Genomic DNA, 12595 nt, shown 5'->3' on the forward strand with positions numbered 1-12595 from the left:
AGGGATGCAACGTTCTTAGGGTCCTTGGATAAGGAACCCGTCCCCCAAGTCCTCAGTGGAGGCACTTTCACTGTCACCATCACCATCACCATCACCATCGCTATCACTGTTGCCATTGATCTTACAATTTTTTCTGATAGTATCGGATCTTCCCTGGATCAGAGGGTGATATCTGCTTGCTCACTCGACGATAATAACTACCCCAGTTGGGCCATGTACATGGAGGCCCACTTGACCAAGCAAGATTTGTGGGATATTGTATCCAGACACAGTCAGAAGCCAACTGGTAGTCCAAATTCGAAGACTGTTCTGGCTTGGGAGAAGAAGCACCACTTAGCTGTGGCAGAAATCCTTCTAAATGTGTCCACCAAATATATGGTGCACTGTGATAATGTGGACATGCCAGGGACATGGAACAAACTCAAGTTAATGTTCCAGTCTGAAGGCCATAGCACTATCTCTTCTCTCCATCGTCAATTTGATTCTATGATATATGAACCCGATTTGACAATGCACCAATGGATCACAAAGGTCGAAGATTTGGCCCAACGTTTAGCAACAATTGGTTCACCCATGATCCCTGTCAATGTCATCAATACCCTGACCCGTCAACTCCCTGAGGCTTATGCCCCACTCATTGTTCTATGACACTGAACTTCAAGGCTCTAGTCCAACATCAAATTCCGATCCCATTCAATATGTCATCATGTGACTCCTGAATGAGGAAACCCGACAGACAGAATATCAGATGCGGGATGGGCCAGCTGCATTTGTTGCTCACACAAAGGAACCGTGGAAGGGTGCTGCAAACTGCTTCAACTGTGGCAAGCCAGGTCATCTCAAGATGGATTGTAACCTGAGCCCCTGTGAAGTTCGTCTCCAATGTGAGTGCAAGTTAGAACAGGCCAATTGGGCAGCTGGAGAGGAATTGGCTGGTAATTCAGAACCCAAGTCAGAGTTCAAAGGTTGAAATGCTCGGGCCAGGTCAGGCAGGTGTGCCCTGACACCATTCCTACCCTTCCTGTAGTACCCTACTGGGTCCTACAACCCTTCCTCCCTTCTTGGGAGGGAGAAGTGAATCAGGCAGCCCCAGGGTGCTTGGCCATGTACCTGTGGGCCCAAATTCCCATGGTCACTCATTACTGTGTGCTGGTCAACCAACCTGCTTGTCCCAACAATTCCCACTACTGGTACACTCCCCTGAGTGCCAAGTAACTGATAGTCGACCACTGGGCTGCTCCCTCAAGGAGTGCCAACTACCCACACTACTGGTATGCTCACATGAATGCCAAGTCACTGCTAGCTGACTGTTAGGTGGCTCCCTCAAGGGGTCCCCATTATATCCACTGCCGGTATGCTCCTTGGAGTGCCAAGTTACCGTTAGCAGGTCACTACACTCGCTGCCAGTATGCTCCTCGGAGCACCAAGTTACTGTTAGTACACCCAGCCTTGGATCTTCTCCTGCTCTTCCCTCAACAGCTCTGCAGCCACCTCCACCTGTGAGCAGAATGGCTCAGGTTGGGTTCCCCGGAACCCATTCCTGTAACACCAACAGCTTGGGCTGGGTTTATAGTTGAGAGGGCCATGGTGATGTGGCGTTCCAGGGATGCTGCTGAGGGTTGGCTGCCCAGGAAAGCTTTTTTACACTCGACCAAAATCCCTTCTCTACACATCCCCCCCAGGCTATCGACCTCCTTTTGCTACCCCTGCACTCTCTGCTCTATGAACACAAAGTCAGATCCATGGATGAGGTTCACCAAACTGAGGGATACCATGTACAGAGGACCTGCATTGGTAAGTAGTATTTTGGGAATTACCAATGTTAAGGTTAAAATCTTCACCAGGTTCCATTGCACCAGATGATCCCATTGGAAAGGAATAGGCCAGTGGATGAGGATTTTGTGAAGCAGCATTTCCTCCAATGGGGCAATAGGATCAATCATGCTGCAAATGAGATGTCTGGTTTGTTGCCAGATGACCAGCCTATTGATGTAGAGGATTTTCCAAGGGATGTCCCAGTTCAAATAGCACATGGGCAGCATAGGAAAAGGAGGTACTCTCCAAAAGTGTAATCCTGCATCATGAAATCATGAGGAGTCATGACATGTTATGACAATTGAATTGAATCAGACATTTTTTACATTGAAAATTTTGGATTTCATGACAGTTCATGACAAATTGTCATGAACTGTCACCAAATTTCATGAACCGTCATGAACCATCATGTGCTGACAAGGTTCATGACTGCTGGTGACACAATATGACATGATGCCTCATGGAGGTTCATGAGTGGTCATGATGTTCATGAACCCTCATGACCTTTCATGACAGGTCATGAAGGTTCATGGAGTGTCATGGAGTGTCATATGTTTATTTTGACCTTTCCCCATCATGTAAATGCTATAATGTCCCATGATGCATCATGGACATTCATAATGCTCCATGAACATGTATAATGAGTCAATGCATGAGATGTTACAAGCACTTATGAACTGTCATGTGACAGACCTTATTTGTGACAGCACTGACTGATCAACCTCCAACTCATGGACTTGTGTTGGCACTGCACTGAACTCCACTTTTCCTCCAGCCACCTTTGCTGCTTGGTGTCAGAAACAGTGCTTGAGGGTATTCATGGGAAGTGGAGCAGAGTATGGCAGTGTGAGTGATCACTTAGCTGATAGGTTACTCCATTGCAAGGCATCAGGGGGTTGGGATGTTGGTTTCAACAACTCAGTGGGAGTGTTGTGCCACATGCTCTAGGCTATCCTGTATTCAGGTGTAGTGGAGGGAACCTGGTGGTGATGTAGGCTCAAGTAAAGACAAAGTCAGAGGTGAACTATTGTCAGGGCATACCCTGCCTGACCCCACGCTGCACTGTGCTGCCCTACTCCACTTCCCCTGCCATCGCTTCTTGCTCCTCCTATCTCACCTTCCCCCTCACCTTTCCTTTTTCCTCTTTCTCTATGTACCACCGGTGCACCCACATACCTGGGAATGCTGCACACCCCTCCTGTACCACTACACCCTAATGCAACTGCCCCTATCACTGCACCCACTGCACACATTCCCACCCACACAGTGGCCACCCCCAAGATCTCCTGCAGAGACACCCAGAGGGGTGCGGCTGTGTGCAGAGATGACATGGCTCCTTCCATGTGACCTCAGCCACATGTATATAACAGCACCTGGGGTGGGAACAGAAGAAGCAGCCTTCTTCTCACTTTCCCACTTCAGACTAAGTGGTTGGGGATGCTCACCTCATGACAGGACCACTGCTATGCATAGCTGCTACTTGTCCCATTGAGTCCCCTGTGCTGGGACTTTGCCACTTTCGGAGCTGTCCCTGACAACTATGGACAAGAGGACTTGGGGGGGATTCTAGTTGACATTCAAACTGGGGTACATAGGTAGTATACTATCTACAAGGCATAAATATGAAAGGGAGAACAGATGAGGGGCTGGTCAGTCTGGTGCCTGAATGGGAGGCAGAGTGGTGAACATGACAAACTAAATGAGGGACGAGAACCAGGGAGGCAGAGAGTGAGAGAATGAATGAGAGTGGAATGAACAATTAAACAAAGAGGCAAAGTAGGGAGGCAACTGACAACCTGGGTGCCAATATAGTAGCAGATCAAGTGTCAATATTTTACTTATTCATTCTTCACCTGGGTTCTTGTCTTTGATAATCCCCACTCATTTCTGCACTGGACCAACTGGCCCTTCCCATGATTTCTCTCCCCTATTTATACCTTGTAAATACTTTCAGGGACCTTAGTCTGAAATCAACTAGAGCAACCCCCTCTTGTGTGATGCTTTCATATCACTTTCAACTTAAGGGTAACATGTAATTAACCATTATGCCCCCAACTGTCATTGTTGTACCAACAATCCTAATTTATGATCAATCACAATGATTCTTGGGAAGACTCATGAAGGTCCATGAGGGTCCATGATTCTTTATGAAGGCTCATGACGCTTCATGACACTTCATAGACAGGCATGTAACCACTCAAAACCTGCCTGGAACCACTTAAGTCATGAGCAATCATGACCCCCCATGCAGGTTCATGACATCTCACGAAATTCCATGATGGTTTGTCATGAACTGGCATGACTGTGTATGACACTTCATGCTGCTTCATGAAGTTTGGTGACCATTCATGAAATGTCATACTTCCATGATGGTTCATGAACCGCCATTACACTTTTTGCAAGTTACTGAGGAAAAGGGTACTGGAGATGCACATACAGAACTTGATGAGGGAGACATGGGAGGCTGATCACCCAGGCGAAGATGTACCCCAGTTCACCTTGGCTCAGGTACATGAGCACCCTCTTGCATACTGGAATGTGCAGTTATATGGGCACTGTGAGAGCAACATACATTTGAACCCACCACTTGAGAAGGATGCTCTAGGACATATATGGAGAGGCCTTCAAGAGAAGGTGTCACGGCCCCGCAAAGTCCCTGCCCTTCTACCACTTTCTGCACCCCCATTCTTGCACCCGTTACTCACGCCCATTAATTGTGCCATTGCCCATCACTTAGCGGCACCGATAGTGGTTCCCATCCTATGGCCCCGTAGCAGCGCCTCCTTTGTTCTCCTGCCACCACTTGAGTTCCTCAGCCATTTGGCCGATACCGTTTTATTCTTATTCATTCGCTTAACTAACTAACTAGCGGTTGATATGGTCGCTGCTGATCTGCTCCTTATTGACATTTGGTTTATTCCTTTATTGACAATTGGTTATTCCTTTATTGACATTTGATTTATTCATATATTGACATTCTGATCCGCCACCATATTGGCGCCTAGATTGTCAGCCTATTCATTCTGCCTCCCAACTTTGCCATCCTCTGTCCCATTCATTTCTTCTGTTCCATTTCCCTGGTCCTCATCGCTCTTTTAGTTCTGTCATACATACCATCCCGCTCCCGTCCCATGCTGGACCGACCGCTGATTCAGTTAACTTGAGCCATTGTGGCTCTCGCCCAATCCAACATCCCTCGTCAGCCGCCACCGCCACCACCTCCACCACCTGCCTCGATCGACAATTATTGCACGAAGGTGTGCGAGCCTGACCAGTTTGATGGGTTGGACCAAAAGAAGCTCCATACATTCCTAGTTCAGTGTCAACTAAATTTCCGGGATTGTCCCCAGGCGTTTGGCTCCAACCATAAGAAGGTTATCTATGCTCAGTCGTTCCTAACGGGCTCCACACTCAACTGGTTTGAACCCGATCTCTTATGCATGCCTGGTGGTCAAGCACCTCCCTGGGAAGACGACTGGGAACGTTTCATTGAGGAACTCCGCAAGAACTTCGGTTCACACAATCCTGCCCACGACACGGAGCATCAACTAAAAAACTTGGTCATGAAGGACAACCAAAGGATTAGCAAATACATCATTGAGTTCAACTGTTACACTTCACAGTTATGCGGATACAGTGAAGGCACGCTTCAGTCTCTTTTTTATGATGGGTTGCCTGATCGCCTTAAAGATGAGATCTATCGATCTGGTAGGCCTGATTTGTTGTGGGATCTTCGTGATCTTGCGCAAGAGCTTGACACCCATTACTGGGAACGCCGCCAAGACAGCGTACGACCTTCCCGCAACAACGCCGCCTCTCCCTCCCCTCTGTCATCCTCTAAGCCTGCCAAGTCTGACAGCAACAAGAACTCTTCGACCTCGTCATCTCTTCCTTCCTCCACTTCTGCCTCTGGTAATAAAGTGCCTAAGGACAAGCCATCTGGCACTAAGTCTACTTCCTTCACCTCCGACCTTTCGACAAAACTCGGTAAAGATGGTAAGCTCACTCCTGAGGAGCGTCAACACCAAGTCGACAACAAACTCTGCCTCTTCTGTGGTAAGCCTGGCCACATGGCAAGGGACTGCCGAAAATCGTCTTCCAACGTGACCAAGGCCCGTCAGGTGATTGCTGAGGTGCCCAACGCTGAACTCAATGCCTCTGACGAGGCAAAAAACTAGTCGTCGATCTTTCAAGTCCAGCACTCTCGAAGGGTCATAACAATCGCGAAAGTGCACTTTGAGTGGTGTCAGGGCAATAGCCCCGAACCCCGAGTCATATGTAAATTAGATACATATAGTCACGTGGGTAAGTGGGAACCTCTGGGTAACTGCTTACACACCACCGTAAAATACACATTCTTGTATCACTTACGGCTTTGTGTGCTGAGCTACCCAAAGACCTCACACTTTTTTAAGTGTATGAGGTGTGTTTTACACAACCCACAACAACTACATAATCTTAGCTTCTGACTTGGTAGCACATATGGCACCTAAACACGCCCACAAGAGCAAAGTCGCATCTGCAGCGACACTAAAAAGAAACAAGTGGTTTATTAAGAAACCGCAATCTCCCATGATGGGAGATTCAAACCAAAAGCCGTCGTCAGACAATGACGAGGATCAACATGATCCGGCATTAGCAACCACCTCAGGGCTGGTCCCTGAAGGTTTTAGAAACTTACGTGGAGTAAGTGTGGGGCCAAATACCCCCAGAACTCCACGACATCCCGATCTAACCCAAGCTGGGGAAGATCCCTCACCTCCACACGAGGTGATCGACTTGCACGAAAAACATGTAAGCGCCAAACGATCAGCCCAAAAAGCTGATCGGATAGAGTTGCAGGAAACTCCAGGGCCCCACTATCCCCTGGAGTCCCCCCTCATGTCCCCAAGTCAAGCCCCAAAGGCAGACAAAGGGAAACAAAGGGAAGAGCCCCCGCATCGGCTATCCGAAAAACTACTGGACTTGTTCCAGGTTCCGTCTGAATGGAGGACAGAAAGTGAAGACCAACTTCTTCTCAGGCTAAAAGCCCGAGAAGGCGCGAAGATACGCCCTGAGAGCAGGATCTCCCAGAGTGCAGAAGCTCCAAAAGAACTTCCGCAGTTTACACTCCCACATGCCATGCCAGACAAGGCAAGGTCACCAACCTCGGAGGAGGTCTCCAAGATAATGAGGAGGAGGCGAACTGAAATGAGGGAGTTCGCTGAGGAAGCCTTACGTAAAAGTAAGGAAAAACCAGCAAACAGACCCCTCTATGAAAGGGAAGCACCCTCCGCAACGGCCTCGCCTAAACAAAGCGAGTGTGGAGTGTTCACTCCAAGAACCCATTCTGGAACCCCCAGAAGCGGAAATGTCAACTGGGGAGAGTCTCTGCTCACCCAACCAAACTTCCTCCTGGAAAACCAGGAATCACGCATAATAAATGCGATAAACTCAATCCAAAAAAAGATCGAGGAAACGAACCATAATAGTACAGCTCATCTAGAGATAACTCTAGAAAGAATGGCCAACGCAATAGACACGTTGACTGAAAAAATCAGCAAACAAACAGACTTGCTGAAGGAAATAAATTTCTCACAAAAAAGTGAGGAAACAAATAAACACCCCTGGACCATGGTCCAGGACATAAATAGAACTCGTGAAAAATTCACGAAAAGAACCACCAGTGAAAAAGCACACTGGAATATCATCAGCGACTCGACAGAGACGCTAAGGAGATCCTTCTCCCAAGGATAGGAGAAGACGATGCCGAAAGAAGGCATCGTTCAGAGATCAGGAGGAGAATTGGCACGTACCAAAGGTTCAGCCAAACATCCACTTATGATGGACCTCTCGAACAGAGAGGTAACTCAATCACACCCTCTCAAAACAATGAGAGAATACAAATACAACTTCAGGCAAATTCGCCTGAAACCAAAGAAATGCTGGGAGGAAGATTTCCCCCAGCAAAAACCCCCCCAAAGGAGAGATCTCCATTGGATAGCGACCCCGTGAAGGCAGGGGAGCAAGAAGAGTACCTGGAGAAATGGTATGAAAAGGCCATAAGAATGGCCGAAGTGAGAATACTCACTCCCTACCCAGAAGGAGTGAAGCCTGAAGCCCTAAAGAATGGGATGGCATTCCCTGACAAGAAATGGTCAGGGGAGAACGACATGGAATCGTTCTGGCAGTGGTTCACAGAACTACTGGGATTCCTCGCCTCGTGAGGATGCAAAGGTCCCCAATTTGACGAAGTCCACCTGGACTGCTTGATTTGTGGATTAGGGGGGCCCGTGTTTGACCTCGGAATTAGACTCCAAGACGAAACTCTCCTCAGAGGAGACGAGGGCATGTTCCTCGAAGTTCTCAACATATTGATGAGAACTTTCATTAAAGCCTCTGCCGCGCTGAACGTGACAAAGAAGTACCGCAACGTCAAATACGAAGTGGAAAAAGGCCTAAAACAGTTCTACCTAGAACTGTCCAAAGCAGTGTCCCAGATGGTGATGCCGCCAGACCAGGCATCCTTCAATGCCAGGTTCCTAAACTACATTCCCCTCAAATGGAAGAGGGAAATGATTACTCATGATAGAATCAGAGCAGACTTCTCCTCAAATGAGGAGATGTTAAAAGCAATATCTCGTGTAGACGAGATAATCGACGGGCTGAAGATGTCCTCAGCCTACAAATCAGGTTACTATACCCAAACAACTACCACGGCAACCACGAGCTGCGGTAGAGTCCTCCCATCAGGAAAAAAGGCTGAGGAGCTGAAACCCAGATGGAAAGAGGATACATCCTCGAAAAACTCGAGGAAAACTGACCAAAAGTCAGTTCCAATTTGTGGCAAATGCGGCAAAATAGGGCAAACGAAAGATTGCCCAAGACACAATGTAATGGGCGATGAAAAACCAAGGTGCATAGCTGCCATGGAGATTGCAACCTCAACGGATGAAGAGTTGAAAGGCTCATCAGATGAGAAACCAGAGAACAACTCTGGTAACTCCAAAGCATCAAGCTTCGAAGTAGAGGACCCATACGAAGGACCTCAATACTCACCCGACTCAGAGGGTGAGGAAGTCAACATCAGGACCATAAGGATGGGCCCAATGTCAGTCGTCGATCACGACGACATAAACTACAAAATCAAACTGGCTGTAGCATGCCAGTTAGAAAACATGGCAGACGAAAAAGTCGCTGAAGCCTTGGTGGAAGCACCAAGAAAAGACACCTTGGGGAAATACACCAAAGTACCCAAGGAAAACAAGGACAAAGGGAAGAAGGACCAAAAGTCCATCGAAACCCAGTCCCCCTTGTTTGATGCGAAATTCCGCATCTCAAAAGACATGGGAAAATACCCCGCAAACAGACCGCTCTCAACGAAGAGAACGCTAACGGCTCACATAAAAATAGCCGGCACAAAAGCCTATGCACTATTCGATAGTGGAGCCGAAACGGATGCTTTATCACCAGACTTTGTCCGCGCGGTCCACATCCCAATTCTCCAATTGGAGAACCCAGTCGTCCTTCAAATGGGGATTGTCATATCCGTGCATACCCGACCCCGACCCGACTTCCGGACCTCCACCCTCTTCACCTCCGGAGTCATAACCTACCGCTGCCGTTCCGATACTCACCTTCGGTCCTGGCAACACACCTCCTCCTACTACTCCGCTCCCCCTTCACAACACCTCCACCCTCCCGTTATCCTCCTACGCTTCCCCCGTCCGCTCCGATACTCACCTTCAGACCTGACAACTCTCCTTTCCGCCACTCTCTCCTCCCTCCGTTACTCCTCCACCACCCTTCCGCCAAGTTACGACCTTCTACCGTTGTTCCGTACTTCGCACTCAGACACCGCTCGTACCTTACTCCGAGCCTCCGTCATAGTCCCTACCTCGGACTTTGACTCCACCTCGGCCTTAGTCCATTGCATTGGTGACCTCATACTACGTAAACACCATTGCCAATATTCCTCGGACTTCCAACCCCGCCTCCGTAACCTCCGTAAGCTCCGCAACCCCCGAGCTTCGCGAACCGCCTTCGGCGCTCTCGCCGCCTGTAATGTATTTCTCGCATTTCCCTTCATCCCTATTTGGACTACTGCTTCCTTCTATTCTAGCCAGTTAGTCATCATCCCCACTTCCCCTCATCCTCCTGCCCCTCTGGGCCTCGCCCTCTCTACCTCCTTTCGGACGTATCACAGGTCTTGCCCTATGACCTTCGGTACCGCTCCGCTCCCTCTACCCTTTGTTCCCGTTTGGACGTCTTCGTTCCGATTCGGTCACCCTTTGTTCTCTTTGTGCTTTTGCCCCTTCCATTATATATATCGGCGCTTGTACATACTCGTCTTGGTTTCAGTCCGAAATCGACCTGAAATGCCCCCAAGAGACTTCCTGCTCACCTACTGTGAAATTAAGGACCAAATGGACAAACAGCAATGGCACAGCGCTCCGCTTGAGTCGCTGAGGCCAAGGTCCCTCCACGCTAAGTCTCCGATTCCACTCCGGAGTCGTCCATTTCCGCCCCATTCTAACAGATGAAAGGAACAAGATCACAGATCCTGTTCGGAACAAACGTGGACGTTGAGATCAACGGCCACATAGAAAAACACTACTTTGATGTAATCAACATCGACAGATACGATGCCATCTTCGGCGCCCCCTGGTTAAACAAAAACCAGGTAAGCTTAGACTTCCGGTCCCACAAAGTGAGAACGGTGAACAAGGGCAACATAGGCACCCTTGGAATAAGTGAAGACTGTGTGACAAGATCACACGGATGGAAAACTCGAGCAAGAGCCCGAGAACAACCAAAAAAGAAGCCCCCCTGACAGGGAGGTGGGATTGAAACACACCTCAGGGTAATCAAAAGAAAGTACCCTGAAGGTTGGCCCAATCCTAGTCCGGAAGGGCTAGAACTTCCAGACGTACCACACCTGGAAGGTCTCTCCATGAACAACCCCGAGTTCGAAACACTCAGGGAGTGGTGGAGAGAAAAATTCGAAACCATAATGGCGCCAGCACCATTAGAAATGCCTCCCTTGAGGGAGGTGAACCATCAAATCCTGTTGAAGGATCTGAACAAGAAATTTTGGGAAAACACCCTGAGATGTCCGGCAGCACTGCAGGAAGCACTAGCGACCAAAATAGATCGCTATGTAAAAGCAGGATGGTGGTATCCCGTGAACAGCGAGTGAGCATGCCCGCTACTGTGCATCTGCAAAGCAGATGGATCTTTCTTTGCGCACGGTAATAGACGTGAGGAATCGTAACTCAAACACAATCCTTGACGTCACACCAATGCCAGACATGCGACTGATCCAAGAATCAGTCGCCAGAGCAACATACCGATCCAAGATCGATATGTCGGATGCATACAAACAAATACACGTGGACCCAGACAATGTCCATAGGACAACATTCTCCATGCCCCATGGGACATACAACTTGAACACGATGCAGCAAGGAGACTGCAACGCTCCCTGCACCTTCCAGCGCGCACTGACCTGGGAACTATGAGGAGAAGTAGGCAGACGCCTACACGTCTGGTTCGACGATATATTCACCAGCACAAGCTCGGTGGAAAACCACAATAAAGCACTATTGTGGTTGTTCACTCGCCTGAAAGGGGCGAAATTCTACATAAGCCGGAAAAAATTCCAGCCATTTGCCCCAATCCTAGACGTTCTAGGAAGCTGTGTGGACGAACAGGGCATCCATGCTCAAGCGGATAAAATGGAAAAAATCTGCAACTGGCGAGAGCCAGTAGACCACACAGGAGTCCTAAGATTCCTGGGAATGGTAGAATATCTATCGATATTCATGCCAAATGTCAGTGGCTACACAGGACCACTGCAAACAATCTGCTCAAACAAGCAGACATTCAGGTGGACACCACTCCACCAGAAATGCTTTGACGAGATCAAACGTCTAGCATGCAGGGCTCCGATCCTGAAGCCCATCCAGTGGAACCCACCGGAAAGCCTCAGAAGAAGAGAGGACCAAACTCCATGTCTGGGTCATAACAGATGCATGCCCAGTGGGCATGGGTGCATTAATTGGACAAGGCGAAAGGTGGCAAACTTGCCGCCCGGCCGCATTCATGTCCAAAAAGTTCACCAACATACAACATAGGTACTTCGCCTATGAGCTCAAGGCACTGGGTGTCCTTGAAGCACTCATGAGATGGCAAGACGACCTCATGGGAGGCCGTGAATTCACAGTAATCACGGACCACAAAGCTTTGGAATATTTCAAAGCGAAAAACCACAACTCAGGGAGACACCTGAGATGGCAAGCCTTTTTCGCAAGCTTCAATTGCGAAATAAAATACATGGAAGGCCACAAGAACAAAGTGGCAGATGCACTCTCACGATACTACGACTCGTCAACGGACGAGGATCTGCATTTCGACGACTATGTGTGGGCAGACATCCACCTGGACAAAAATGCAGAAGACATTATCCCCGACAGAATCAAGGAATACGAAGAACTGCTACTAAGCAGTACCCTGAGTAAAAACTCAGAGAGAAAGAGACTCGCAGCGATATGTGCGAGAAATACCCTAGAGGAAGCTCTAGGGGGGAGTGCCCAAAATCTGGAAGAAATCATAATTCCAGAAAAGAACCTTCGAAAACAATTCAAAGAGAAAAACCTCATTGAGGCAATAAAATCTGGATACTCGAAAAGCCAGATCCACCGGGAAATCCTAGAGGACCCGGGAAATTTCAAAAACTTCTCCATAAAAGATGGGCTGATAACCTGACTTGGAGAAGGAGGAACGACCCAAATAGTAGTCC

Source organism: Cantharellus anzutake, assembly GCF_015039405.1.
Source record: "Cantharellus anzutake strain C23 chromosome Unknown EI90scaffold_67, whole genome shotgun sequence".
Taxonomy (NCBI): Eukaryota; Fungi; Basidiomycota; class Agaricomycetes; order Cantharellales; family Hydnaceae; genus Cantharellus; species Cantharellus anzutake.